The sequence below is a fragment of the Ornithodoros turicata genome, chromosome 1 (assembly GCF_037126465.1).
Source record: "Ornithodoros turicata isolate Travis chromosome 1, ASM3712646v1, whole genome shotgun sequence".
Lineage (NCBI taxonomy): Eukaryota > Metazoa > Arthropoda > Arachnida > Ixodida > Argasidae > Ornithodoros > Ornithodoros turicata.
The window spans coordinates 90,955,743-90,972,438 of NC_088201.1; the positions used below are offsets into that span (position 1 = coordinate 90,955,743).

General features: G+C 44.3%; 1 long non-coding RNA gene across 2 annotated transcripts in view; it reads left to right on the plus strand.

Annotated features, from left to right (window-relative positions):
* LOC135378460 (uncharacterized) overlaps positions 1–3,292 on the plus strand; it is a 66,658-nt gene extending 63,366 nt beyond the window's left edge. For both annotated transcript variants that reach the window (XR_010418392.1, XR_010418393.1), the window contains exon 7: positions 2,440–3,292. This is a non-coding gene — a long non-coding RNA (uncharacterized LOC135378460). The remainder of the gene's footprint in view (positions 1–2,439) is intronic.
* The last annotated feature ends 13,404 nt before the right edge of the window (positions 3,293–16,696 follow it).

Below are 16,696 nucleotides of genomic sequence, written 5' to 3' on the forward strand. Positions count from 1 at the left end.
GCGCGAGCGGTGTATTTCTCCTCTTTGTGACAGACCCCCACAGCTCCCCATAGTTTGAGACACTTCAGGCAACACTGGGCATGCAACCAATGAAAATGCACGGTGACGCTTACCATTTGGCCAATCAGGAGTCTCCCAGTTTGGCTCACATTCCGGCCAGTACTGGCTACAATCGGCTTTTACTGGTTTTCATACCTGACACTCGTTATTCCGTATTCGACAACAGCCAGGGCAAATTTTGGACAAAATACACATTTATTTGGTGGTCTCACACAAATATTTACCCTGCGTACAGAGCCCAGAGTGCTGCGTGTGTTGACAGACTGCAGTCAAACCAAGTTCGGACTTGCAAAGGACACACACAGTCTACTCCTAGAAGCGAACAACATTACATGAGTGTATGCGATTTTGCGGTGAGCATCTTCTTTGTTGCTTGCAGTGCATCAAGGATTACAACAAAACGGGAAATGCTAGTGTCGCACTAACACCGAATCCTGTCTCCGCTGTCGCTGCATTTGAAAATGCGAAGACCCTCAACAGTGTTCCTCAGGCATCAACTGACTACTGCATTCCAGTTCCAAACTGGAGAGACTGTTCGTAAGGTGGTACTTGTGTCAGGACACAACGAACGTGAACAAATCCGCGAACACGCTTATCTTTGAACACAATAACAATACGGTGCCGTCCGCCAACATTGTCGAAACGCTGTGACTCCTGGTCGTAACTGCCAACCAAGCCGACTGCCCGCAAAAGGCTGCTATTTGAAAACTTTGCCAACCAATCCGGGAGTGTGCAAAGTCCGTCGGCCAACGGGTATCACCGATGATGCCTGACGCAGTAATCCCACGTGGTTATGACGTGAAACATTTTTTAGAGCCAGGAAGATGAGTAGCTGTGGAGGCCTTGTGTGACACCCTAGCGGAAGGGCGGAAACGGGCAAGTTCAGTCGTTTAGAGGGATGGGAGAGTGCGCTCGTTGCGACCAGGGATTGGAACTGAAACTGAATCTAAATCAAAAACTGCTAAAAACCTGTATTTTTCATTGAACCAGAACTGAACCGAACCAAAACATTATTTGTCTCGTGTTGAACCGAACCGAAACTGGCCGAAATCCGAAACCGAAATAAATTGAGGCAGTTACCAGTCCACAAAACGGTTCAGACGTAATGTGTGTTGTGAGATATCAGAAGTATGATTTACACAGCGGATTGAGCCCACAAATACGAAACTGAAACTGAAGAAAACAAAACTACAACCCAAGTGCGCGAGGCATTTCCTTCTCGCAGCTATTGTGTGCATTAAGTTGTGTTAGGTCTTTCTTTTGGCAGTTGTAGGCTTCCTTCCGTGATCAGCACCACCACCACCTTGTACACAAATTTTGTCATCTAGCAACACCAAGTTTTCATTTTGGGCTGTGAAAATAATGGCCAGTCTGTGAGCAAGTTGTGACAGGGTACATAGAGAGTACAGTGTGCTACCAAAATATTGCACATGAAATGCAGGTCTGCGACACAGTGTTGAGGTGAACCACTGCTGTGTCGGCAACAACAACAACAAAAGTACATTTGTGTTATTTGAGAATCGTTAGGATGTGCTTGCTTTTGACCCAGGGCAATCTGCTCAAAATTGAGTTTCCTGAACCGGTTCGAACTGACTTTAACTGGTTTGCACCGATATTCTGTGCTGCTGCGAAGCTGAACCGGAACTGAACTGAAAAAAAATAATGGTTCCGATCCCTGGTTGCGACACACCGTGGCAGATTCGGTGTCGCTGGAGTGTGGTCACAGAGTGGTTTGGATTGGTGTCGCTACCAGCGCACTCCTCTCTCCTCCTCTGAACGAGTCTGTGATGTCGAAGGATGGGTAATGATGTGATGGGCTGTGATGTTGAATGATGGGTAATGTGATGAGTTGTGATGTTGATGTTGAATGATGGGTTATGTTGTGATAGGCTGTCATGGTGATGTCAAATGATGGTTTATGATGTGATGGTGATGTGATGTTATGGGCTGTGGGAACAGCCGGACATGATGTGATGTTGAATGAATTTTTCGGGAAATGCCGGCCTATGTATATGACTGATAAGCACCTGTTAGACAAGCTGGTAGTGATAGTGAGAGTGTGGTTGTCTTTATTTTGCAGATAGTTGTGTAGCAGATTCTTTCGAGCACTTCTGGGTGGGATTCACGTCCAAATAGTTTTTGAAGAACTGCCAGCAGCATCATCACGAGGCTGGATGGCAGCCTTGCCACTTTTATGAGTTGTGACAACGCACCTTATATGATTTATGCGTGTGTGAACTCTGCCCAGAAGTGCTTGAGCTGGAGTGTGCTCCTGCTGTGATTGTGAAAAGGAATTTTCTCACTTTCGTGTAACACTTTTGTAATCCTAGCTTGTCACCCTTGCTCATGCTTTCAGTTGACCGCTCCTTTCTTTCCCAGGTGTTATAGCGAGAAATCCTTCAAGTGTCCTTCAAGGGGCTGCTGCTTGAGTATTCTTTGTGTGGCACGCAACACTCCTCTCAAGAGTGCCTCTAGAAGCACTGCAAGGCCAAGCAGTTCTACATGGGGAGAGGCAACCCTATGCGTTCATGTGGCCCAAGAAATGACATTAGAAGAAGGCACTGGATGTGTACCAAACTTGGAGTTGATTCAGAAACATGTCACGAGGGAGGGGATTCTACCTGTGAACACATCTGAAACATAATCTAAATCTGTACTTAAAACCCTGAGGATAGGGAGAATATACTAGTCGGGGAGGAAGGTGAAAGGAAGGGTTAGTTTCATGGCACAGTGGGAAACCTTCGTTCTCCCTCTCCTCTCCCACGAGTATGTGATTTGTGTGTTATATTATGTGTATTTTGCTCATTGCCAGAGCTTAATTGCTCTCGCCATGCATTCTATCATTACCATCTGCAGAAATGTCTGAGAGTGCTCTTTACACCTTTTGGGGATGAACACACGCATGCATTCAGTTTGTGGTCCGCATCCCCTCATTTCCTGACCGTGTGAGGATAAGCCTCTACCACATTTGAAGAAGAGAACACAAAAAGCCCTGATGTTTGTTTGTAGTCTACCTTGGGCAACTACCCCTCTGTGCTGCAACCTCATCTAATATGTGATGTCAATTCTGTGACGTGTAATAGTGTGGTTCATTACTTTTCTTTTTTGGTTTGTTGGTCCTCTTGGTATTGGTTGACGTAACGTTTATATAGTATCTGAATATTTGGCAACAGGCTTTCATCAAGTGCTTCTTCGTCTAACAGGTGCTGACAGCTCTCACCGGAGCACTATGGTTGACACAGAAGAGTCTTCAAGAAAGCAACGTAAGCTTTACAAGAGAAAGAAGCATCATTGTCGCTTCTGCAGTTACACCAGTGATTACGCAAATAATGTTACAAGGCACGAGAGGGTTCACACTGGAGAGAAGCCTTATGTGTGCCAAGTGTGCTTCAAGAGATTCACAGAAAAGAGGAGCTTGGACATACATTCAGTAACAATTCACGAGGACCAGAGAAACTACCCATGTTCCGTCTGTGGCCGTGCTTTTAAACAGAGACAACATCTACGGTGTCACGAGAGAGTGCACTTCGAATAAGGTACCACGTTTAGGGATGAAATCTGCGAGAAGGTGTCGTGGTGCATCGATGTATCCACTTGCACTGGGATCCGTGGGAGGACTTTTCCGATAAAGTCTCTTAAGCTATGCAGAAGGTCAGCATTTCTGACAGCCCCTCAGCGTTTTCCCTTTCTCCTTGTGCAGGTAGAACGGTGCTCCTCATATAAATCAATAAAGGTACGAAAACAACTATACACATGAGGTCCACGTTGCTTCATCTTTTCACCATGGTGTTGTGGCCTGTCTGCAAACGCCCCGTTGTTGCTGCTTTCAGAGTGGGTAGACACTTTGTCACGTGCTTTCTCTAGTCTTTTCCTCCTGTCACATGCAGTGACACGCTCGCATAGCGTATTAATATTGTTGTCTGCGCCAACATGTCTTCTTTCACGGATGTCTCCAGTTGAATTTTGCTGATTAAATTTCTTCGACATTGAGACTGTCATTTGCATCAACTTGTCTTCCTGCATTGATGTCAACGCCACCTAGAGACAAAGCCATGGGCAGCCTCTGGCTGCCACAGAAAGCTTGTGCTCCAAAATCGTCTGCGGTGATTGGCTGACATCTTGGCTGGCTGCTGCGATTGCCGGGCTTTATATGTCTACGTGTCAACGAGTAAAAGGAGGCAATAAGGGGGGCTTCTGTATCTAGCTGGTATTGATTGACATACTGGCGTGATTGGCATCTGATTGAATTTCTCAGGTACTTAGACTGTCCTCTCCATTAAATCTCTTGCATTCATGTCCTTGAGATAACTTTTCTGATCCAAATTGATAGGCATTCAGACTGTCGTCTTTATGAACATGTCCTTTTGCACTAATACCTACAGTTCCACCAGAGAATTCACTTTACAGACTACACTTAGGGATGAAGAGACCTCTCCCTGTTAGCAAACAAATGACATCATAGTGTTTGACAGCACCACCAATTTGGTAGAGTTGAACTATGATCAAAGCTAGGGGCGAGCAAGGTCGCGCCCGAAAGCGACAGTCTTGAGTCTGGTCCCTGAAAGGGACGTGACCTTCCGTCCTACTTTTCTTTCAGTAGGAGGCAGCGAACAAGTGTCCATTCATGGACCCCAGCCCTCCCCTTCTGATTTGTTTGGGTTTCAGTCTGTCTACCAACGTCACGATGACGTTTCTCGTGTAGAGATCTATTACATTGAAAGGTGTAGAGGCTGTCCTTTTGCATCATCGTGCCCTATGACTTTGATGTTGTTGGAAGAACCTTCCCGATTCTTTTTTTTCCCCTCAGGCTGTCATCTGCATCAACGTATGCTTCAGCAGCTCCAGTTGATATAACTGTGGTTTTCTTTGTTCCTGTCGGCAGGGCTTCTGTGTGTCCTTGGCAGGCTCTTCATTTAGCATAGCTGTTTTCGATTGAACGGGACTTTGAACTAGTGCAAATGGTGCAAGTTCCTACATTTGATTCAGCTGAGGTGCAGCCTTGCACTCTACTCGACCCCTCAATTGAAAAAAAAAAAATGTGTCGCCGAAGTGCAGCACAAGTTCACGAAAATGCTGCACCTCTTGCAACGATCGTGTGCCATGGAGCAGACAAAGCGAATAGTTATTGGCGATGGCTTATCATCAATCTGACGCATGCTGACAATCAGTTTTGTTAGTATAGGCCTATGTTTCTTCCTCAAGTCGATTAATACGACATTAGCTAAAAAGGTTATGGTGTATTGAGAACTTTGTGACAAATGTCCTGAGTCTTGCACTTTTCTGTTCGATTTGGCTCTAGCGTGTTTTACTATGAGGCAGCTCCTGTTGTGCACTATGTTTGCACTTCCCCTTTTGCTCTGTTTGACAAATCGAAGACAACTAATGTGCCTGCATATGATGTGTACCTGACAAAGCTTGACAAGAGAGCAATTCCAAAAGTGAGGAAGACATCACTTCAGATTCTGCAACTATTTTTGGATTACACCAGACACGTCTGTATGAGAGCAAGCAGATCTTTATGAAGATTCCAGACAAAAGCATCATCTGGAAGGACATGAAGGGAAAGAAGTGCTGCACGTGTGGTTGAGAATTTAGGCACAAATCTGCTCTACGGGGACATGAGAAACTTCACTGAAGAGGTCATTCACACCAAAAAGAGTTTCTGGGAAATGCTGTTCAGCGTGAACATGTGTATTCTCCCACATGTAGTGCGAAGGACCTTACTGGGTCGGTTTTGCTCGTAAAGACACGCCTGTCTGTACATGGCAAAGGTGGATTTGAAATGTTCAAGGCATGTTCGCAACATATGCGGATATCGAACATTCGCGTTCGATATGAATGATGCCTGCCCGTATTTTGTAGTTATACGGTATGTATACTGGGTGTTGCAGTTAAATCCCCGGCTAAATGATTCGCGAATGGGTGCACCAATCGAATAACTTTCTTTCTTACAAGTATCTGTCCGACGCCAACTACAAGCCGCCCACCGTGTGAATGAGTGCAAGGGGCTCATTATTTTAAAAGAATTCAAATGAGTTTTGTGAAAAACATGACTTCTAAAGCGGGGCGCCGTCGACATTAGAATGGGTACTACCCCTTTTGGGACCTTCGGTGAACACCTTTTAAAGAAAACTCTGCCACCGAAGCGGGTCATTTGTTCCAGTAACTAATTGGTTTCGGTTTACAAATTTTTGTAGCGGCTGGTTGTGGTGAAGCGCAAATGGACGCTCTTCCACTCCCTTATCCACCAATGAATTGCGTGTTCTTGAGCTTACTTCGCTATGGGGAGTGCTGAAGAAAAAATGGAAAGCTTGTGATATCAAGGCACTATGTGATTAACTGTGTTCCGTCCGTGCGATCATAACAGAGGAAGGGTGCATATCAGTCAGATGAGCCGGGTGGGGACTGGCCGTAGCCTGTCTGACGCTGTTACTTTTTCTTCAGCACTCCCCGTTACGAAGTAAGCTCAAGAACACGTAATTCATTGGTGGATAAGGGAGTAGAAGAGTGTCCTTTTGCGCTTTACCTCGACCAGCCGCGACAAAAATATGTAAACCAAAACCAATTAATTACTGCAACAAATTACCTGCTTCGGTGGCAGATTTTGCTCTAAAAGGTGTCCACTGAAGGTCCCAAAAGAGAGAGTACCCATTTTAACGCCGACGGCGCCCTGCTTTCGAAGTTGTGTTTTTCACGAAACTCATTTGAATTTTTATTTAAATAATGAGCGCCTCCCACACATTCACATGGTGTGCAGCCTGTAGGTGGTGTCTGACAGGTACTTCTAAAAAAGAAAGTTCTTCTATTGGCGCACCCGTTCGCGAATTATTTAGCCCGGGGATTTAAATGAGACACCCTGTATGTACAATATGCATGCTCCAGCCCTAGAACAATTTGCTTTGCATCATGTTCACCAGATGCCTCTGACTCGTACCTGTGTCGTATATGTGTGTGTGTGTGTGTGTGTGTGTGAAGGAGAAGAAGGGTGGGAGAGAGAGTGATGATAGTGAATGTGTGTCCTGTTACTCAAATAAGGCTACTAGGCAGGTCGTCGGAAAGCAGCTACGAACGTGGTTGAACTGGTCAAGGTGCTCGACCACTAATCAAGACGTGTGGTTTAAATCCCACATGACTATCGACATGTTTTCGATGCCTATCTTATTTAAACTAATTTTACACACCACGTTTTTTGTCTTAGCATGCCTCGACATTTGCGTGCCACCTTTAAATTTCTAGAACCTTTTTTTTGTTCAACGCGTGCATGTTGGGGATTGAACACATATGCCATAGTCTTTTCGTTATATGCCCTCTTTTTGTCTGTCCCCTCATTACACATGGATGCTGGTATTGTCTAACGGAAATGTAAATTTTATATGACTTCTTGGGTACCAAACAGGAGTGTGTATGTGATGCATTTTTTTGGATGTTGTTCTTGTAGTATTGCGTACACGTCTGAAGGGTACTGTAAAAATGCCAAGTGTCTAGTCAGCAAGTCAGTGAAAGAGTGCTTTTAAAAGAAGAGACATTCAAGTTGAATGTAGCGTACATTGAAGGAGATTGGAGGTGAAGCGTAATCTATATGCGAACAGCGAAGGGCTCTTCTGAACCTAGTGTGGCAGTGTGCGACGATGTACATGAATTTAGTCCTTAAATAACGCGAATCAGGATGGGTCATTCCATGCCAAACGTTCCAGACATTGTGCTCGACCGTCCCCGATTTCTTTCAAATAAATTGTGGTTTATTATTCCCAGGCAGCCAATCATAGTTCTGATGCTTTTTTTTTTCTTTGCGCCATGGCCGCCTCTTAAAGATTTCGATGGGACATGCGACCTACCTGGTGCCAAGACTGTTGAAGGCTGATCAACACTTTTTATCGAGAGTTTGTGCACCGAGAAAACTGTAAAATTTCGAGAACTGTTTGAATGTTTTACGGAACTCTACAATTTTTTCAGGGCAGTTCAAACTGTTTAGCACTGTTGTCTAGGAGGCGTAGAACATGTTAAAATATTTTGAGGCATGCAGACTTGAAAGACTATGCAAAAAAGAATTTCGGAAATATTGCTTTTTACCACCTATTCAGCCATCAATTGCACGCTGAGGTGGTCCTGATAAGATTATGAGACAAATTGCATTTGATAGTATGTCTCTTGAACATTAATTTTACAAAGTTTCATCAAAACGTTTTTTTGTTTTAGCAGCGAAAAAAAAAAAAATTGAACTTGACCACCCCCACACTCATCCGGCATTGCCCCGCAAGGCTGCTTCACTCCAAGGCGCATCGGCGCCGCTGCTGCCAAACACACACGGGAGCGTTGCCTGCAGAAACATGTTGTACAAATTAACTTTCGAGGCTTCAGGTTCCCGTGAGAACGGCCTCCTGCGGCGGCGCAGTACACAAGGGGCACTGGAGCCAGGAATGTACTTCGGCGACGACGGGTCTGCACCGCCGGATTAATAACGCCGGAAAAAGCTGTAGATGTAATACATCTACTGTCGTACATTTTAATCCTTATGCCATGACATTTAATCCTTTTGCCATCGGAATTAATCCTCCTTTCATTATTTTTAATCCTCATTTTACATAATTTAATCCGTTTCTCATGCAATTTAGTCCAAGTGACTATGTGCGGGCTACATGACTTTTTATGTGTATTTTGGGACAATTCCCATGTGTATGCATATTGCACATGCTTTTCACTAATATTGTGGGTTTCTGCACCATAATGGGATACTGCGGGACTGTCAATCTGGATTACGGTGTTGTGGGACAATTTCCATGACTATGGGTATTACCCATACTTTTCATTCAAATCCAGGTTCCTAGAGTATAACGGGACAGTGTGGGAATGTCTCTCTGGTTTAGGATATTGTGGAACTATTCCCATGTGTGTGGGTATTACCCAGGCTTTTCGTTAAATATGTGGGTTTCTGCACTGTCATTGGATACTGTGGGACTATTCCCATGTGTGTGGGTATTACCCATGCTTTTCGTGAAATATGTGAGACTCTGCACTGTTACGGCATACTGTGGGACTATTCCCAAGTACCGGGTATTACCCATGCTTTTTGTTAAATATGTGGGTTTCTGCACTGTCATGGGATACTGTGGGACTATTCCCAAGTACCGGGTATTACCCATGCTTTTTGTTAATTATGTGGGATTCTGCACTGTGATGGGATACTGTGGGACTATTCCCATGTGTGCGGGTATTACCCATGCTTTTTGTTAAATATGTGGGATTCTGCACTGTGATGGGATACTGTGGGACTATTCCCATGTGTCCGGTTATTACCCATGCTTTTTGTTAAATATGTGGGATTCTGCACTGTGATGGGATACTGTGGGACTATTCCCATGTGTGCGGGTATTACCCATGCTTTTTGTCAAATATGTGGGATTCTGCACTGTAATTGGATACTGTGGAACTATTCCCATGTGTGCGGGTATTACCCATGCTTTTCGTTAAATATGTGGGATTCTGCACAGTAATGGGATACTGTGGGACTGACAATCTTGATTACGATATCCTGGGACTGTAAGTGTGTCTATGGGTATTCCCCTGCTTTTCATTAGGAACGCGTGTTTTTGCACTAATGGGATACTGCGGAGCTGTCAATCTTGATCACGGTGTTTTGAAACAACTCCCATCTCTACGGGTATTGCACATGCTTTTCATTAATAATGTGGGTTTCCTCACCATAATGAGATACTGTGGGACGGTCAACCTAGATTGCGGTATCGTGGGACTATTCCCATGTCTACGTATTTTACCCATGGTTTTGATTAGAAATACGGGTTTCTGTACCGTAATAGGTTAGTGGGACCGTCAACCTTGCTTACGATATTGTGGGACTATTCACATGTGTGCGGGTATTACCCATGCTTTTTATTAGATATGCCGGTTTCTGCACCTTAATGGGATACTGTGGGACTGTCGATCTTCATTACGATATGCTGGGACTATATGCATGTCTATGGGTATTCCACCTGCTTTCAATTAAAAACGTGGTTATTTGCACTGTAATGGGATACTGTGGGTCTGTCAATCTGGAATATGATTTCGTTGGACTATTTCAGCGTCTATGGGTCTTACCCATGCTTTTCATTCAAAATGCGGGTTTCTGCAGCATAAAGGGATACTGTGGGACTGTCTATCTGGTTTAGGATATTGTGAGATTACTCCCATGTGTGAGGGTATTACCCACGCTTTTCATTAATTATGCGAATTTCTGCACTGTAATGGGATACTGTGATCCAGATAGACAGTCCCATAGTATCCCATTACAGTGCAGAAACCCTCATCTTGAGTTAAAAGCGTGAGTGATACCCGTAGACATGGAAATAGTCCCACAATATTGTGATCCAAATTGACAGACCCACAGAGTCCTATCACAGCGCAAAAACCCGCGTTTGTAATTAAAAGCACGCGGAATACCCGTAGACGTGGGAATAGCCCCACAGTATCGTAATCAGGATTGACAGTCCCAGATTATCACATTACAGCGCAAAAACCCACATTTTTAATTCGTAGACATGGGAATGGTCCCACAATACCGCTACCTAGATTGACAGTCCCACAGTATCCCATAAGTGCAAAAACCTGCGTTTTTAATGAAAAGCAAGGGGAATACCCATAGACATGCTTATAGTCCCAGGATATCGTAATCAATATTGCCAGTCCCACAGTATCCCATTACGGTGTAGAAACGCATATAATTGATGAAAAGCATGGGTAACACACACGCACATGGAAACAGTCCCACAATATCCTATTACAATGCAGAATCCCACATATTTAACAAAAGGCATGGGTAATACACGCATACATGGGAATAGTCCCACAGTATACCATTACAGTGCAGAATCCCACGTATTTAACAAAAAGCATGGGTAATACCCGCACACATGGGAATAGTCCCACAGTATCCCATTACAGTGCAGAATCCCACATATTTAACAAAAAGCATGGGTAATACCCGCACACATGGGAATAGTCCCACAGTGCCCCATTGCAGTGCAGAATCCCACATATTTAACAAAAAGCATGGGTAATACCCGCACACATGGGAATAGTCCCACAGTATCCCACGACAGTGCAGAAACCCACATATTTACCGAAAAGCCTGGGTAATAACCACACATATGCGAATAGTTCCACAATATCCTAAACCAGAGAGACATTCCAACACTGTCCCGTTATACTCCAGGAACCTGCATTTGAATGAAAAGCATGAGTAATACCGATAGACATGGAAATTGTCCCACAATATCGTAATTAAGATTGACGGTCAAACAGTATCCCATTACAGTGCAAAAACGCGTTTCTAATGGAAAGCACTGGGAATAACCGTAGACTTGCTTATAGTCCCAGGATATTGTAATGACGATCGACAGTCTCACATTTTCCCATTACAGTGCAGAAACCCGAATATCTAATGAAAAGCATGGGTAATATCCGTGCACATGGAAATAGTCCCACAATATCGTAATCCATATACAGAGTCCCAGAGTATCCCATTACAATGCACAAATCCACGTTTTTAAACGATGGGTAATACTCGTAGACATGGTTATATAGTCCCACAACACCGTAATCCAGATTGACAGTCCCGCAGTATCCCATTATGGTGTAGAAACCCACAATATTAGTGAACACCATGTGCAATATGCGTACACATAGGAATTGTCCCAAAATACACAAAAGAAAGTCATGTAGCCCGCACATAGTCACTTGGACTAAATTGCATGAGAAACGGATTAAATTATGTAAAATGAGGATTAAAAATAATGAAAGGAGGATTAATTCCGATGGCAAAAGGATTAAATGCCATGGCATAAGGATTAAAATGTACGACAAGAGGATTAATAACGCCGGAAAAAGCTGTAGCTACCTTTGATCCTGATATTCAATTACCTAATTTGGACAGTTTAGTCTTCCCTTCTGTTATTGTGTTCTTTGGTGGTAGCCGAAAGAGTGAAGTAATCATGTTTTTTTTTTTTTTTTGACGCCCTTTATTGCCTGGCACCGTAGAGTCGGTGTTAGTTAGCGTTGTGTCCATCATCGCTCGTACAGATGATGGTTATTCGATAGCCCACCAGTGCCCGTCATCACCGAAGTACATCCTAGGCACAGTGTTGCCGCAGTAGGCAATTTTCCGCCTCTTACGTCCAGGCAATAGTAAAGCGATACAGCGATCTCCCCCACCAGAAGGATTAGGAACATGACAAGATGGAATGGACTCCGTACCATCACTATGACTCCTTCTTTCATTTTTTAAAACCTTGCCGTGTTTCCGTACTGCATTGCCCTAACCTGTCGCATGACGTCACTAGCGCGATAAGGCGAAAAATTGCAAGAACGCTTGTAATAGACCACCCTCTGTTTACAAACATGTGACAGACCAGTTCGAGGTTATATTTTGCTGTGGCGGTCAAGAAGCGGGAAAAATGCGTCGGCTGATAGGCTGATAAAGCTGGTAATGGCCACCAGCATGCTTTGCGTGGCGGCGAAACGTAATCGATGATGTAGGGACTCAGGTCGTCTATAGATAACACATCAATTAGTTGGTATTGTGGAACGAGAAACCTGAAATAAATATTGGACATGTTCAGGCTCGAAAAAAATAGGCCGAAAAAAAATAGGCCGTTTCAGGGACGAAAAAATAAGCCGGGAGAGTATTCACTGCATAGGAACAATCAACCACAATTTATTTGAAAGAAATCTGGGGTGGTCGAGCACAGTGTCTGCGACGTTTTGCATGGAATGACACTGCTCTCTACATACGTGAACGAATGCTCTATAGAAACGACAGAATTTGCTGTCGTTCTCCGTATCGCTGCTTTTACCTCATAAAAGGGTCATTAATAATTTACATGCCCTCTCTCACTACGGCTTTCTCTATGTGTCCTCTATCCTTTCTGATAGGGGTCTCACTGGTTTACCTGCATATCCTTCAGGACAACACATCGCATGCTCGTGCATGCTCCCATACCCGAGGTGCTGCACCTTCCAAGGGGACCTGGATGTCCCTAAAGCACACAGCATAAAGCGCATGACTGAGACAAAAGAGAATCAAAGTACAAGGGTTGTTCAAAAAGTTCTAAGCCTCACCCAGAAAGAAGAGCCATAGCTGAACATTGTTGTTGTTGTTGTAACACACTACCACTTGTTATAAGACTAGAAAAACTAATACAGATTTCTGTTTTAATGTGCGTGCAGGTGAGGCCCATAGAAAGGTGAACGGTAGTGCAATAAACCTAAAAATGGACAAAAGAGAGGCCCGAGCAGTCGTAAAGTATTTGCAGAAGAAAGGTATCACACCCAAGGAAATCCGTGAGGACACGGTACATGGTTATGACAGACGTCTTACTGTGCAGCAGGTAGCTAAGTCCATAGGCATTACTTCTGGTTCAATTCACACTGTTTTAACTGAGATCTTTGGGATGAGCAAGCTGTCTGCAAGTTGGGTCCCAAGAATGCTGACACCAGAGCAGAAGCTGCAAAGGGTTGGCATTTCCGGGACACTTTTGACTCGCTTCCAGGCTGACCCTGAGAATTTCCACCGCAGATCAGTAACTCAAGATGAAACCTGGGTTCATCACTTCTAACCTGAATCAAAGATTCAAAGCAAACAGTGGAAGCACCATGGCTCTCCACCTCCCGAAGAAGTTCAGACGGGCGGCGTCTGTTGTCAAGGTCATGGCTTAGTTTTTGGGATTCTGAAGGCATAATCATGATAGACCACCTGGGAAAGGGAGAAACTATTAATCGACAGTACTATGCACCAGAATTAACACATCTGAAGGAACCAATCAAGTCAAAACGCTGAGGGCAAGTGTGCTCTTGCTCCAGGACAACATACCCGTTCACTCTGCTCAGGTTGCAGTAGCTGAAGCTGCTAACTGTGGCCTTGGATTGCTACCCGATCCCTGTTACTCACCAGACATAGCTCCATCAGACTTCTACCTATTTCCTAAACTCAAATCCCACCTACGTGGTCGCCATTTTGGAAACGATACCATATGTGCTGTGGAGGAGTTTTTGGAGGACCAGGACACCATCTTTTTCCCATGATGGGATTGCAATGCTTGAGCATCATTGGACCAAGTGCAGTGATATCAAGGTGGACTATATAGAAAAACTGTGAAAAACTGTCTTGTTTCTGCAAGTCCTTCAGGGTGAAGCTTAGATCTTTTTGAGCTAACTGTCGTACCTTGGAAAATTAGTAGAAGGTACATTTAAAAAAAAAAGTATTTAAGTTGGTTTACTAAATATGTACTGACACCTAAAATAAAGAGGCCAAGTTTCTTGCAGAAAGTATTTAAGATTCGTAACTTAAAAAACTCTACTCAAGCTACTGTACAAGTCTGCGTGCTGCCTATACTGCCAAATTCGAGAGGCAAGTTATCTTGGAACCTGAAGCCACCCGCTAGACGGCCCAAGAGGAAGAACCTGTTACTCCTTTGTTTGTGGGTAGCAGACACATGGCACAATTTGCCAAGCTCGGTTGTGGCTGCCTCTTTTAAGAAGTGCTCTACAACGAATGCAATTGATGGTACTGAGGACTTATTTGTTTACGAGGAGCAGAGTGACAAAGAATCATTGGAATCATAGTGAGACAGTGGCGAGCGCTCGCTCATGTCATCTCACTCAATAAATTATTTGGAAACTGTTCGCATTCTTATCCGCTTGTCTCACATGTGCAGTTGTGAGTGTTATCGTATGGGGGAGTCCAAAAATCCTGCATCGCAGTGTCATTTCACATTATACTCTGGTGTGCATTATATCGGTCAAATAAGGTACTTGTTAAATATTTCTCGTTAAATGTCCCGCTAAGAAACACATTCTCCAATGGCAGATCTCGTCACAAGGTGCCCCTCTCAACATTGCCTATGTGTTTGTAAGTGCCCGAACATCGACATACCAGCACTGGACAGCCATTTCGGCCTTTTGGGGCCCCTTTTACAGTGCGCAGGCAGGCGACGTTTGAATGGGTGGTGTCAGAAGGTCACGTGGAAATTGTGATATACCCCCCATCAGCTTAGAGCGTGTGTGTTCGGGAGTTATCGTCTTCGGAAGAAGATAACAGGAACGGTTTTTGAGCAAAAGGCGGCATTGTGCACAATAAACTGCAACCACTGTTCGTTTGCAGCTTGCACTCGCACTGTACTCGCACTGTACTCGCACTCTTGATCGACGTTTTTTTTTCTTCTGTCTCTCTTCCTTGCCCCTGCCTGTACTCGTATTGGTTGGCACAATATATGTGGATATTCATCGACATGCTTAATGATATTGAGTCCTCATTTTCCAGGTTTGAAGTGCTCTGACCGCAGCCCTATATTTGCCACAGACAAGTCTGCAAGAAAGATACAGAAGAAAGGGAGACATCAGTGTTCCTTCTGCGACTACTCCAGTGATTACACGACTCACGTTAAAAGGCACGAGAGAATTCACACTGGAGAGAAGCCCTATGTGTGTCAAGTGTGCTTCAAGGGATTCGCAGAAAAGGTCGGCTTGGACAGACATTCAACAGCAGCTCACCATGACCAGAAGAATTACAACCAGTGTTCGGTCTGTGGACGCGCATTTAGATGGAAACATATTCTACTGACGCACCAGAGAGTGCACTGTAATAAGGCGCCGCATTGAAGGATCATCCCTGTGGGACTGCTGTGCAGACTGTCATCTGCATCAACATTTCCTCTTGCATTGACGACTTTGAGAGTCCTTTCCCTGATTACACTTCACAGTTAAGACAAGAAATACATCTGCCGTAATTTCTGCAGTGTGCAATCTGCAACCTTTTGAGACCTCTTTCTTGCTTTTCTGCCTGTAACGTATACTCACTGGTACTGTTTACCAGGAATGTGAACATTTCTTTGACTTGTGAAGTAACAAGCAGGAGGTAGTACCACATGAGCTCATGAGAACAAGAGCTAGTACTATTGTGCTTGCACCTGAACTGGACTTCCAGTCAGTGGCAATCCCGGGCAATCCCCCCCCCCCCAAAAAAAAAAGCATAGACTGGTCGAGTTTTCGTCTCTTTCCCTGTGACACTCTCAAGGAGAGCGAAGAGGGCGCACCCCCCAAACTTCTTACTCATAAGACTTCCCATCGTCTAGCATACCAATCCTTCCCGCTGACCGCAACAGACTGGAGGTAGAGGTGCGGTCCAGGTAGAGTACAACAGGCTTTGCTGGGCACTATACCTAAAATGGACCGCTAAGGACTCTTTTGTCCCTGCTTTGATTGTGCATGCAGTGCCCAGGGGTGAAATATGTAACATGGACAGTTGTGATCCATGTCTTCGTCAGGACTGCTTCAGAGCTCAAGCACAAAAAAGTCGTGCGTACACTGGATACGTAGCGTTATCTAAATAGTCATATTCCAGATAATGCAGTGCATGACACTGACTTTCGAAAGAGCATTCAGGGTCAAAGAACGATATGCTTCAAACAATGCAATTGTTGTCAACCTTATCGTCTTTTTTTATTTTATTTACCGTAATTTCACGCGTATTAGCCGCGGCTTATGCGCGATTTTTTTTTCTCATGGGCGCTGTGCGGCTTATCCACCGGTGCGGCTTATCTGATGACTTTTTTTTTTTCAGGTATTTTCCCCATACACTGATTTT